Genomic DNA, 11796 nt, shown 5'->3' on the forward strand with positions numbered 1-11796 from the left:
TCATTTTCTCTCAAAGCAGGAAGCACACTCCACCCCACGATCACTCAATAAGATTTGTAAGAGCCACCGCTTTTAGAAATGGATTAGCACTGAGGCAGTGGTGGTGGCAGAATTGAATCCACCCCTCTCTTTATAGCTTTGTAAATTTCAGTTAAGTAGACCGGCATCCCTTTAGGGATGGCCCCTCAACTACCCTCAGGCATAGTGGATCCTCTCTGCCCCCTTGCCAGGATTGAAAAAAGCACAGTTGCCAGTCCTGTTCTCTTCTGGAATGCTGCGGGTGCCATCTTGTCCTTTGCTTCAAGCAGCAAAATGTTTCAAGTCAACCATGACCAGGCTCTCTCCTTAACTATTTTTATTGTTATATTTAATGTTTTCTATTCTCTGTGCATCGCCTTAGAGGCCCTGGTAGTTTGAGAAATGATGCATAAATACAGTTGGCTTTCCATATCTGTGGATATTTTTCATTCAAAAAAATAATCCAACTTGCAAAAGCAAACTTTGATTTTGTTGTTTTATAGAAAGGGCACCATTTTATTATGCCATTACATTTAACAGCATTTGAGCACTCACGGATTTGGGTATCCATGGAGGATCCTGGGACCAAACCCCAGCGGATGCCAAGGACCCGCTGTACAAGAAAGAAGGGAGGGAGGGGAGAATCTTTGGCCCAACAGATATTTTAGATTGCAGTTCCCCTAATCCTTTACTGTTGGCCATGACGGCTGGGGCTTTTGGGAACTGAAGTCCAAAACAATAGCAAAAGGTTCCCTGCTCCTATTATAGCTGTTATTCAATGGAACCTCCAAATTTTCGTGCTACCAAATGCCAACAGCTGGAAAAGAAGGAGGCACCAGTGGCTATTGCCTTCATGTTCCCCTTGTGGGCTTTACAGAGGTTTTTCGTTGGCCCCGATGGGAAACAGGATGCTGGAGTAGACAGGACTTTGGTCTGAGCTAGCAGGGCTCTTTGTACGTCTTGCCAGGCCTCAGCACTCGTGCAGATGTTGCCATTGCTTCCCCAAGGCCCTGATCAGCAGCAAAGGCAAAGCAATTAACAGAACAGACAAGCAAGCAGGAGCATCGGCCCACTTGTGCTGACGTTGCTATAGCAAAGAGAGGTTTCTTCTGCAAGCGCAGGCAAAACGCTGGACCTCAAGGCAGAAGCAGAGAATGCCTGTCTCTTAAGATTACAGCAGAGCCAAGACAGACTGAGTTTAGGTGAAAGTCAGCAAGCTGGTGGGGGCAATTTTCGCCAAGCGCATCCCATGCTGGAGCTCTCCCCTAGATCTGGATTCCCCCCCCCCCCCACACCTAATTTTATTTACCTGTCCAGTGCTTTTCAACCACATCACTCAAAGTGGTTGAACAACTACATAAGCAAAGAAACTATCATAAAAATGCTAATAATATCGCACACACAACCAGTTCCTCTAAAAGCAAACTCAGTTGGTGAGAGTGCCAACAGGAGGGAAATTAAAAACAGTGCACTAAGGCAAAAACAGAGGTATCAGCATGCTTAGGAGTGCCAGTGGTGCAGGCATACCCCACCCTGAAATCTTTTTTAAAAAAATCAGGCTTAAGGAAGCTTTTCCCCCTCAGCCATACAAAATATAGATCAATGGGGACTAAACAGGGCTGGCCCTATCATGAGACATGAAGCTCAGGTGGCAAACTGTGCCTCCCATCTGCTGCCACCGCCATGCTACCACCACCCAGCTGCTGCTACTGTCCACATCCTCACAGTAGAGCCCTGAAGCTTTTACTGCTGTGCAAATATTGTTTAACTTTAAACAGCATTTGCTACTGCGGAAGAGCTGTGGCAGGGCACACAGGAATACTTAAGCCTCACTTTGCAGAAAAGGTCCTTTCTCTAAGTGCAGCACAGTGAATGAGGGAGCCTTTGCCATGTTGGCAGTAAGGAGACACGGCAGCAAACGCTGAGAGCATTTGCCACAGTAATGCTAGGAGCAATATCAGTTCTGGTACCAAATAGTTCTCTTCATCTGAATTTCTCTGTATTGGAATTGGGAGCGCCGATTATGTTGCCACGCTCCCGAAGCACAACTGACATTGTGGAATTTTGTCATGGCTGTTTCTTCATTTCCAAATGTAGCACAAACTGTTGTGCACCTACAGTCCACTGCAGCTTTCAGTTTGATGGTGCCGACCCCAGTCCCAACAATACTATTGTGAACACTGAAAATTGCACAGTAACTTTTAAGGGAAACCAAATTGCCATACATATATTTTGAGATTATCTTTGTGCACTTTTGCCTAGGGACAGCTGTGCATCAGTAAAATGCTACAGAAAAAGCATGTTCGTACAATCGGTTGAGAAATCCACCAAGACTGCTTCTTGGTGCTGTTACCACTGCACACTGGTAACCTGGAGTGGGCAAGCGGAGAGAATACAAAGGATCCAAGTAACTGAACCTGTTCTCTTTGGCCCTGTTTAGCTGCTTCTCCTATCATGCAGCACTTTAAATCATACAAACATAGCAGGCTCCCCACACCAAAAGCTTGGCCTCACTGTGTGGCGGGCGATAGAACCAGGAACACAGCAGCAGGGGGCGTGGCCAGTCAGTATATCTCCTCTTCAGATGACATGGGAACATATTAGAAGACTATATGCCCCAACAAGAACTGAGGCTGAGTGGAAATCCAAAATACAGCAAAACAATAGCTGCACCCTAACAATAATGTACAGTTTATGTGCACATGTAGGGTGCCAGTCTCTCATCCTGAGAACAAAGTAAGCTGCTTTTTATTAGGGTCGAACAATTGTACTCAATATTGTTTGTTTACTGGGTATGACGTTTTAAATTCCAGCTCCCACAAGCTCCAGCCAACATGCTGTACAGTTGTAGCCCAAAATATCTCAAGGGCATGAGGTCTTCTGCCCTTCTTCATCTTAACTGGCAGTGGCTCTCCAGGGTAGTCAGAGAAGGGTTTCCCCCCAAGATCCTTTCAACGGCAGATGCCAAGGACGTGCTCCACAGTGAGCCATCTCTCTCTATTTCGAGGCCAGGTGGGATTAGCTCAGAGTGCAGAACTGATGTGATGGAAGCCACTCTTGACAGCTGTTTGGACTGAACAGCCAGGGTTAAAAGTGCTTAAAGAAATGAACAGAGCAACAAGGTGTAGCTTCCTGGCTCTCACAGCTACACATCCAAGGAGCCAGACACTGAAAGACACAGGAAAAATTTGCAGAATCTTCAAGTCAAGGCAAAATAACCTCCTGACCATGGGAGCTTTACTGAAAAGGAAGTCATAGTCAGAAACAGAGCCAGAAACTAAGGCTGCCTTCACTCATCACAGAAAACCATTTAAAGCCAGCAGGGCATGCAACATAATGATGCTGGGCAGCGAAAAACCACAGGCTCAGTGGCATCCACAGGGTGAGTGAAACCCAACAGTGACAACCATTTTAAGAAGTGGCGAGGGTGGGGGTGGGAGGAAAGCAGATGGCTGTTGTGGGATTTGCTGACTGTAGGAAAAAAAGGCAGGAGCTCGCTCTTTCTCTGCCAAATTGATTTGGCTCTGACTTCACATTGCTTGCATCCTCCCCTTCTCCTACACTTGCACCAATGGCTAGCACATTACCAAGTCTAAGGCAGAAGATGCTCAGAAAGTAAGCTTGTAAAGGTTCCCTTTGCTTTGGACTGCCCAAAATCTCTTCACCAGCATGGCTAGAATCCATGGTGGTGGGAAATTCTGGGAGTTGCAACCCCAAAAAGTAACACTGTCAAGCTCTGTTGAGAAGAAGAAATGGAGGGGAAAGGGGTGGCAGGAATCTGTAGTGTTGCAGGGTGTGTCAAAAGCCCCCTCCCATGTGCCTCTTGCCAACATTATGCTTAAAAGTGTGTGTGAGGAAGAAGGGAGAAAACCTCACACAGGTCTGAATTGTAGAGTATGTCCCCCCTCCTTTCTAGGATAAGGTGCCATTAAGGTCCCTGATGAAATGACACTACAGGGAGGATATAAATAAGCCTGATGGAGCACCATCCCTTTCGCACTGAAGTATCTCCTACACCTAGATAAGGTCCCCAAAGAGGGTTTGTCACTGAGGACTACAAAGTGCCACAGAGTGAGGCAGACTGGAAGCCATCTTGACTTCTGACAATTGGCCACAAGAGAGTACCAATGTAAGGGACTGATTCTATGAAATATTTGGCACTGATCCCTAGCTGGGACAGCCGAAGAGGTAGATCTGGATCTGATGGAAGAGGTCTGGTTGGTGTCCTCTTGAAGAGATTCTGATTCCATTTGACAATAGTCAAAACTAACCATCTTTCAACCCCTCTCCCCTAGATGAGGTTGCTCTATCAAAGGAAGCAATGAGAGGACAGCACTGAGAGCAACCTCAGGGAGAGTTGCAAGCTCAGCTCTTCAAACAAGTTTCTCTTCCCAGGGAAACCTCCATCTTGCAGGTGTCATGTGCCCCACAGATGTTCCCTATCTGGCTCACAGGGATTGCCCATCCACAAGGTCCAGTCAGTGTTTGGAGATAAAAGCTTGTGTGCAACTCAGGATTCTACTGTGTAGACCTCCAGTCTGCAGCCCCAGAAATTGCTGCGCTAGTAATCCCTAGTGCAATACAGAATATGTAGAATTGAATATATAGTTGAGCTGATCTTAATAGGCTTGATGTCGGGGGGGGGGGGGGGAGGAATGTCCAAATTGAACAATTTGACACCTGGCTCCAGCCATTGCTGAAGTGCTAACCAGGGACCTGTTCCCAAATTGGAATTTGGCTCCTGGGTTGGAAAAGACGTCCCACCTCCAGTTCTCGAGCACAGCAAAACCCCAATGTACAAAGGCGCGACATAACCACGGGAAGATTGGCTAATAAAAAAAACAGCCCACAAAGGCAGCTTGGGGAGTGGGGGGGGGAGGCAGCAACTCAATGAAGCCTTGAACTTTTGTCTGGGAAAAGCAAGCAAGACCAAGACATACACACACACAGAGTCACAAAAAGAAGCAGCAAAATTAACTGGTGCACAAGCTGCATCAAAGCGGGGGTGGAGGGGATGAAGGAGGAAGAAGGAAAGGTGGAGAGGATGAAGGTGGCCCTACTGCATGAGGGGAGACCCTAAGCGTTAGGAATGCAGGTTAACCCCACTTTGTTGCCGCTTACCATGCCAGGTACATGGGGCTAAAGGCACCTCCATCCAGTGCTGCCTGACGGGCCAGGGATATCCCATGATGTTCCATTGAAATCACAACAGGCCATCAATAGAACGGGGCTTGCACAGATGCTGAAAGAACCACCAGCAGGGATCACTGTTAAATGCAATTAATCGCAATCACAATTGAAATATCCATTAAAAAAAGAAAAAGAAAGAGAGAGAAAGAAAGAAGAGAGACTTTTTTTATATAAAATAAAAGAAATGATGATCTAAGACACCAGTCAAATTGTTGCTATAAATTTAGCAAACCCCTCTCAAGCTTTAGGAACTGAAAAGGAATTGAGAGGGAAGGGCTTTTGCCCATCTCCAGCCATATATTTAATGAAGCTCTTGACCCTGCAGACCCTGAAAAACGCGTCAATACACAGAACAAAGAAACATACAGGGGTATGGTCACTAAAGTCTGCCATTCAGATATATCACTGGAGAGACTAGCAAGCCGCCTTATATGTACAAATCAGAACTTCAGGCCACGGTCTTAAGATGCTCAAATGCTACACAAGCCTTTTATCTGACAATGGTCCTCAAGTCTCTACTACCGCCTTCTGCCTCAACTAGGGATGGGCAAGAATTTCCCCGTAGCTCACTTCTGAATACAGTAACTGATCAGACTTGCAAACGTCTTCGTGTTCGAGAATGAAAGTATGCCAAGTTTCAAAAATCAGAAGGCAGGACCCCTAGCTTCAACTCTCCCACCAATAGATCGGCACACCTCAGTCCCCATTCTACAAAGAGACATCAGCCATTTCAAGAAGGATCTTTTTCAGCATCTTTCAAAACTAAACACACACACACACACACACACACCCAAAAAACCAAACCCCACACTCTTCAGGTTTTCTTGGAAATATTCAACATTAATGTTTTGCTGAAAAAAAGGTTATGCTTTTAAATAAACTAAAGATGCAAGTTTTGCGCTTTCTTCCTCTCATCACCTCATTTAGATTTACAGTGGGCCTTCCACATTCACTGTGGTTAGGAGCACAGGACCCCCATGAAAGTGGAAAAACTGAAAATATTTTTACCCGAAAGAACATCTCTCTAGGAATCTCTAGGTCCTTCAGCACAACCGGCCAGAGGTTGACCATGGAATCGTACCGGTGGACCATCAAATGCCTAGACAACTGTTCTCTCTAGTAATCTCTAGGTACTCCAGTGCAACTCCATGGCCAACTTCTGGCAGAGTTGCATTGGAAGACCTAGAGATTCCTAGAGAGAATGTGTTAATAAAATCTGCACAAGTCAAAGCAGCAAATGTGGAGGGCAGACTGAATTTCTTTTCTCTTGGCATTTCCATATCTCATCATCTATAATCTCCATCACTACTTTTATCACAGACAGGGAAATTTTGTGTCCCCCCTCCCCCACATACTTTGGCCTACAACTTCAGTCAGCCCTCCCCAACATAGTCAGGGACTGTGGGAGCTCAAATCCAGAATATCTGAAGGATCCAAGCTTGGTCCTCACAGGCTGTACCCCTTTCCTCCTGCAAGTGGGGACTCAGATGATGGTGTCTCTCTACAGCAGTCGTTCCCAACCTTTGGTTCTCCATAAGTTTTGGACTTCATCTCCCATAATGCCTTACTACTGGCTAAACTAGCTGGGGGCTCTGGGAGTTGAAGTCCAAAACACCTGGAGGACCAAAGTCTGGGAACCACTGCTCTACAGAAAGCTATCCCTGCAATTACAAAAACAGTGTGGCAAATAACTGAGCTTTAGTTTGGCTCATCTCTTCCATCTGCAGCAATTTTTAAATGAAGGACCATTCCTTTTTTTAAAAAAATTAAATTATTTTCAATTTTCAATTAATTTTTAACAGGAAGGGCTTCAATAAACCCGTATTTAGCTTTTATTACCCCCAACTGTGGTGAACCCCTATACTATAATTTGAGGTAATAAAGCCTAAACACACGTTTACCCCCTCAATGAAACGCTCTGGCCTAAGAATTTCTATTAAAAACTAATAAAGGATTTTATAGCATTTGGGTGCTGCTGAACACTTGAAAAAAGCTCTCTGAGCGGCTTATATATCAATAAAAACAAGACAAGACAATCCCTTCCCCCAGGCCTATAATCTTAAAAGGGTGTGATACGAAAGGAAAAAGGGATATTGAGGGAAAAGGAAAAGAAGAAAATGCAGGCACACGTTCCTGGGATTACAGAAGAGGAAGACTGAGCGAAAAACACCTAAATATAGATCTTTTTAAGAAGAATGCTGGACAAAAGGAAAGAAAGAGGCTAGCAAAGACTAAAATTAAAGCAAACCTGTCTATTTGTTTTAAAGCATTTCTTGACTAACTTTCAGGACATTTATGCTCAAAGTAGGAGCCTCTGGACAAGCCAGAAGAATGAATTTTGTAGAATCCCTGTACTGGGAGGAAGGTGGGATATAAATAAACATTAACATGATGATGATGATGATGATGATGATAATAAATAGAATACCCAGGAAATGTTTCATTGAAAGAGGTAACTGTGGCATTTTTGGATTCAGACACACAAAAAATAACTATAGTTTTTGGTGGGTTTTTTGGGCTCTGTGGCCATATTCTAGAAGAGTTTATTCCTGACGTTTTGCCAGCATTTGTGGCTGGCGTCTTCAGAGACGCATCAATAGAAGTATAGTGTCTAGATCAAGGGAAGTAACAGTGCCACTATATTCTGCTCTGGTCAGGCCCCGCCTGGAATATTGTGTCCAGTTCTGGGCGCCACAATTCAGAAAGGACATTGAGAAACTGGAGCGTGTCCAAAGGAGGGCGACAAAAATGGTGAAAGGTCTGGAAACCATGCCCTATGAGGAACGACTTAGGGAGCTGGGGATGTTTAGCCTGGAGAAAAGAAGGTTAAGAGGTGATATGATCGCCCTGTTTAAATATTTGAAGGGATGTCATATTGAAGAGGGAGCAAGCTTGTTTTCTGCTGCTCCAGAGAACAGGACCCGGAACAATGGATGCAAGCTGCAGGAAAAGAGATTCCACCTGAACATTAGGAGGAACTTCCTGACAGTTAGGGCTGTTCGACAGTGGAATGCACTCCCTCGGAGGGTGATAGAGTCTCCTTCCTTGGAGGTCTTTAAACAGAGGCTGGATGGCCATCTGTCAGGGATGCTTTGATTTGGATTTCCTGCATGGCAGGGGATTGGACTGGATGGCCCTAGTGGTCTCTTCCAACTCTATGATTCTATGGCCACAGAGCCCGAAAAACCCACCAAAAACTATGCATGCTGGCCACAAAAGCCTTCAACGTCACATTAAAAAAATAACCAATTGTAAACCTGACAAGAGAGAATTTCTACCCAAATCTCTTTCTTAAAGACTAATGGTAACATGTTTGCTCGGTCTACATATGTCAGGTTCGTTAACTGACCAGAGACTGGACACACATGTACATTAGCTAGATCCCAACCCACAGTAGTTTTGCTCTCCCTTCCTCGCTTCCAAGGCCTAGAGAACACCTATAGAGGAGACGGCACTAGATCAGTGTGTGAAAACTGTACTATGCAAACACGACACGAGATCTCCAGACTTGGACAACTTGTTAGACTCATAAAACCTGTACAGAGTCAACGGATGGTGTTTTTATTGGACTGTTTGTGCAACAATCACCTACTTGCCAAAGCCAAACATTGGCAATATGCTCTCTGTAGGTCAGAGTTTAAGAGAAATCCTTGCTTGGACTTTCTCTTCTCTTCCTAGCAAAGTTCTCACTGGCGGCTGAGGAGTGGGCTTTGAGCTCTTAAAAATATGGCCGTGGCTTCAGAGACGTTTGCAAGTCTCCTGCTCTTGTGGGAACTTAAGGGAAAGGGAGAATTCCCATCAGAAAACCAGGGTAGGAACTTCTATCTTGGCATTACATATCTTCCCACTAAGTCAGGGTTCTTAACCTGGGACCCATGGATGGATGTGCTTAAGGCATCCATGAACCAGGCACAACGACTGGTTTTCTTTCCATTTTCTTCCTGTTACTTTGGATTTTTTCTCCTGCTATGGTGGATTTTACAGTAAAATAATGAGTGTGTTTTCTGTGATTTGTCTTTCTTTCTTTCTTGACTAGTCTATACAAAGGGAATCAATCTCCAGTGCGATAAAATAAATGGCATGCAAAAGACTGTGTACAGTATATTTGTTTACTTGCGTTTTTCAATGGAGGGGTCCACAGATTACAGAACACTCCCCCCCCCCCCCAAAAAAAAGGTTAAGAACCACTTCACTAAGCTATATCATAATTTGTTTCACCATTCAGGCTCTTTCAAAGAATTCATGGAGGATGCAGCTACCAGTGGCCACTATTGCTGAGAAATATACCGTATATACTCGACTATAAGTCAACTGCATGTATAAGTCAAGGGCAGGTTTGGGGGCCAAAATTATGGATTTTGATAAGACCCATGGATAAGTCAAGGGTAAAACTTAGGGGCAGGTAACAGGATCTAAAGGATGGAGCAAGGAAAACAATGCCAAAGAATTTACAAGATTCTAGCATGCATAACTGTTTGTGCCGACACTTAAGGTTAGATGGATGAGAGAACAGAGGATGGTCAGTGCTTCCAGCACAGATTGCCTTTCACCAAGGGATAATTCATTCTTTTATATGAGTTAAAGTGCAGTACTTACATTGACCCATGGATAAGTCAACTCAGGTTTTTTGGGTCAATTTTTGACTAAAATTTCTAGACTTATACATGAGTATATACAGTATGCCCTCTCTAGTACCAGAAACAGTGTGTCTCTGAACAACAGTGGCTGGGGAACACAGGGTGAAAGGTGCTGTTACCCTGATGTTACCCTGATGTTCAGCTGGTGGGCTAACAACTTTGCAAGCACAACGCCAGACCATGGCATTTGGTCTCTTCCAGCATGGCTCCTATGTTCTAGTGGTTTCAGATTTGATGCTCCACATCTGTGCATGACCATAATGGTATCAAAGGTTGGAAGGATGCAGAAAATATACATAGTTTCCTCCTGCAGTGGCTTGGCCCTTGGGTATGTAGTACTGATCTAGTAGTGAGGGTTCAGGGAGCCTAGTCAGATGTAGATGCCCTTGGGCCAAGGTTGGTGTGAGAACCCAGGGCAAATGTGTGACCCCTAAGGGGTACTAGACAACTGCCAAGGGAAAATGAGGTGCCAATTGCAGGCTTCACTGTGGATTTTGTATGTTTTTTCACTGTAATCTCAAGGCTTGAGGAGAGCAGCTATTGGTGGGTGTGTTTGTGGGAGCTCTTGCCCTTGTGGCTTCTAGGCTTAGGATGAGGATGCCCAGTGCCACTCTTGCCACTTCTCCACTTGCCAGTTTTGAAGAACTCACATGGCCTTAACCGCTGTCATGCCCACCTCGCCAGATGTCATCCTCGCAGCATCGCCATACTTGCTACACAATCTGCCTTCACTACACCACTCCTTTGCCCATACTTTTGCTGAACAGCCCTGAAATATATGTTAAGGTGACCACAGGGTTTCTTGGCAACCTTTGCTACAGAGTGGAAAGTTTACTTATTAATAAAAATATCTAGATCCAGCTCTTTGGACGTAGGGTCTCAGAACATAGCTTGCAACGTGTCCTTAATAAAAAATAAAGATATGATGAGCTGCTGACCCTTTCATTTACTCATGGTAGGACAGAATTCAAAGCATCATCCTTCCAGATGTAAAATTTCCAGAAATTTGTAAACCTTTGGAGGGGAAAAAAAAGGACCCCCACCCCGGAAATTTTTTTTTGGAAAGCCTGAAAAATACATTAGCATTCTTTACAGACTGAAAGTCACTTTGTTACTTCAGGAACATAAACTGCATTATACGTAATTTGGTTTGGCATCAATTTGTCATGCTGATACATTAAAAGTACAGTTTATTCAGAAGACAATTACAAATTTAACTGCCATTTTAAAGAAAACAAAGCTATTATTTTATTGTGGTTACAAATGGAGCTACAAGGTCCTGAACTGTAAACTAGACCTGAACTATAAGGAACCTCTTTGGCCAAAAACAAAGCAACAATGACAAAAATAAAAAACCCATCAAAAACCAGAAGAAACCATCACTATTAGCCCACCCGGCCTTCACATTTCTAATTGTCCTATCACTGGCTCAGTTATGTTCGGCTTCAGCATTCACTCTTTATAAAGGGAACTTTCCAAAACAAATGTACAAGGTAAAGTAATTCAAAATTAAAATCAGGTTTTACAAAATACACTTGAACCCGACAAGGGAGACCACCTAATACACAAATGAACCTACCCAAGGGGAAAAAAAGAAAAAGAAATTTAGCACAAGCCCAAAGTCCAATTGGGTGTATGTGTTAATCTTCACATCTTCCCAAAAGCTTGGGGAGGGCATGATCTCTTTAGGAAAATCCATAATCTGAGTGCTAAAACCAAAAAGGCCCTGCTCTGCCACACTCCAGTCAAGCATGACCTGGAAAGCAACAGGGCATGGACCAAGGCTTCCAAATGTGGGGAAAGACGTCTCCCAATTTAGTCTGAAAACATTGAGTTGCAGCTGGCCTTGATATTTTCAGAAATGGAAATGGGACACGGCTTGCAGATTTTGGTTCTGACCCTCTCTGGCTTTCCAGAGGATGTAAAGCAGGATCGAGGGAGAGATGTAGAG

At 44.3% G+C, this 11796-nt stretch overlaps 2 protein-coding genes across 10 annotated transcripts in view; one reads left to right on the forward strand and one right to left on the reverse strand.

The window, feature by feature from the left end:
- The window catches only part of LOC121916588 (wiskott-Aldrich syndrome protein-like), a 141063-nt gene that overhangs the window by 58737 nt on the left and 70530 nt on the right, over positions 1–11796 (forward strand). The window lies entirely within an intron of this gene.
- HIC2 (HIC ZBTB transcriptional repressor 2) overlaps positions 1–11796 on the reverse strand; it is a 121208-nt gene that overhangs the window by 42137 nt on the left and 67275 nt on the right. For 4 of the 9 annotated variants that reach the window (XM_042441587.1, XM_042441591.1, XM_042441590.1 and 1 more), the window contains one exon: positions 5140–5260. The exons of 4 other annotated variants lie outside the window; for them this stretch is intronic. The gene's annotated coding sequence lies outside the window, so the exon portion shown is untranslated. Of the gene's footprint in view, positions 1–5139; positions 5286–11796 lie in introns of all 9 variants that reach the window. One more of the 9 variants, XM_042441588.1, reaches the window with a different exon arrangement.

This window comes from Sceloporus undulatus, chromosome 10 (genome assembly GCF_019175285.1).
Source record: "Sceloporus undulatus isolate JIND9_A2432 ecotype Alabama chromosome 10, SceUnd_v1.1, whole genome shotgun sequence".
Classification (NCBI taxonomy): Eukaryota; Metazoa; Chordata; class Lepidosauria; order Squamata; family Phrynosomatidae; genus Sceloporus; species Sceloporus undulatus.